Raw genomic sequence first — 2,330 nt, forward strand, 5'->3', positions numbered from 1 at the left:
TGCAGTCACTGAGCTGTCTGTTGCTGCAAGTCTGCGCTGTCAGCAGGTCTGAATAGGACACAGCCTAACTAAAAGGGGAAATAATCCTCATCTGGGGGACTGACAGACTGACCATTCACTGCAATCAATGAGGGAGGTTGGACTTGGCTAGGATCATTCCATCAAGGGTCACCTGTGCTCTCAGCTGTGAATCTGGATCTGACCCTGAAGTCCTCATCCTGGTCCTGGATGACCCAGACATCACGCCTGAGGCTTACACCGCTCCATACACCATCTTTGGGTCTGCTTTCATCCTCCACGATAGTCCATCAGCCGTTGTGGACCTAAGCTCGTTTGACCCAGTTTAACGTAGGTTTTATTGGGTCTACACCTTCCGGTAAGCCTTCTTAATGTTGGTGGTGATGCATTTTTGAACCAGATGTCTCTTTGCTTGTGAATACGTGCAATATGAGGTCATATACATGTTGAAGACCACTATCAATTCGCAAGACACATCCCTTGTGGACTTTTTGAACTTTTCCATCCTTTGATGTTCTTTTTTATATATGAGATATGTGTATCTGAGAAATCCATTGCTCTTTACATTACACAACACATGGTTGTTTTACATTAGCGCTACACTATTTTTGTTATTTTGTTTTTGCTTATATCCTACTAGCTGTGTTAGCTGCTTGTGGTTTGGGTAGCACAGAATTATTCGTTATATTTTGTCTCTCTATAAAAGCATAGAAATTCCCTTCTTTGGTGGTAGCTGAGACAAAGCACAGAATGAGTAACTTCACGATTCACACAAAAATGGCAGCTATAGAATGTAATCAAATCCCCAAATTCAAAAACACATGGCACCCATGGGTTCAATTTTCCTTACCATCATCCTTAGAGGACTCTGTCCTCCTGCCATGGTAGTTGATTATAAAGGATGGATTTAGGACCTTACTCTACCACACACCGGCTATCAGATCAATCTTGTAAACTTCTTTCCCTCTCTACTCTTCTCTTTCCCTTTTTCTCCCCCTCTTTTTACTCATCTTCTCTCTTCCGTCCCCTTTATGATTTTTGAAGTGCCTTATTCTTTTCACAGATTCTCCACAATTACAACTGTTGAATTGGTTACTTTATTCAAATTGTACCCTCTTAAAATCTCTTCACCAATACTCCAAGTTATATAATGTAATATATTACATGTTTTGTACTTTCATTTACTCATGTAAATAATGAGCTTCGTTCCAATTGTCATCACTTATTCATAAACATGTATGTTATGCCTATTAATGTAACTAAATAAAATCTTTTGACAAGGAAATGTGTAACTCATTGCACCCATAATTTATATTTTAGGACATTTAGGTGTTAAATCAGTTACGAGTTCCTTACATGTTCCAGAGTCTTCAGCAGTAAAATTTACCTGCTAGAGTTCCAAGCTATGCTATGGAACCTCACATCTGCTGAAGGAAAACTCTCCCACTGACATACACGCAGGGCTTTTTTTCAGCGGGAACGCGGGGGAACACAGTTCCGGCACCTCCAGCACTGAATGTATGTAATAGCGTGGGGTGTGCTGGAGGGTCTATTGATGTTGGCTGCTGGGGGATCTATTGTCACTGCTGGGGATCTGAGTTTGTGTGAGGGTCTATTGTTGCTGATGGGCAATCTATTGTTGCTGAGGGTGGGGGTCTTATGTTGCTGGAAGGGATCTACTGTTGAGGGAGAGGTCTATTTTTACTGGCTGCTGGAGGATCTATTGATGCTGCTGGGAGATCTGTTGTTGCTGTTGGGGGGTCTAATGTTGTTTGGGTGGATATTTTGTTACTGGGTGTGATATTTTGTTGTGGGTGGTTCACTGTTGCTGCAGGAAATCTATTGTTGTTGGGGTAGAGTCCATTGTTGCGTGGGGATCTATTGCTGGGATTCTATTCCTAGCTGCAGGGGATCTACTTTACTGCTTTTCTTTTTTTCATTAACATGTTCCATACAAATTATTTAGCACCACAAAATGGTAATTGGTTCTGTATTCTCTAAAAGGGGCAGTACTGGTAGGTGGGTAGGGGGTGGAATCAAGGGATGTGGTCAGAGGTGGGTAGGTGCAGAGACAAGGGGTGACTCAGACGGGGGGAGTTCCTGCACCTATTCTCCGAGAAAAAAAGCCCTGCATCCACACCATGGTTTGTAATGGCCACGACAAGTAGATGAATATGGAAGCTCAGGATCAGAGATAAAACAACTACAGTTAGTGAGTAAATAAATAAAAGAACATGGAAACATGCGTATGTGCGTTAGGACATTTAAAAGGAATTACTGCATAGAGAAAAAAGGAAAAACAAACACATAAA

The sequence above is a fragment of the Aquarana catesbeiana genome, linkage group LG10 (genome assembly GCF_042186555.1).
Source record: "Aquarana catesbeiana isolate 2022-GZ linkage group LG10, ASM4218655v1, whole genome shotgun sequence".
Taxonomy (NCBI): Eukaryota; Metazoa; Chordata; class Amphibia; order Anura; family Ranidae; genus Aquarana; species Aquarana catesbeiana.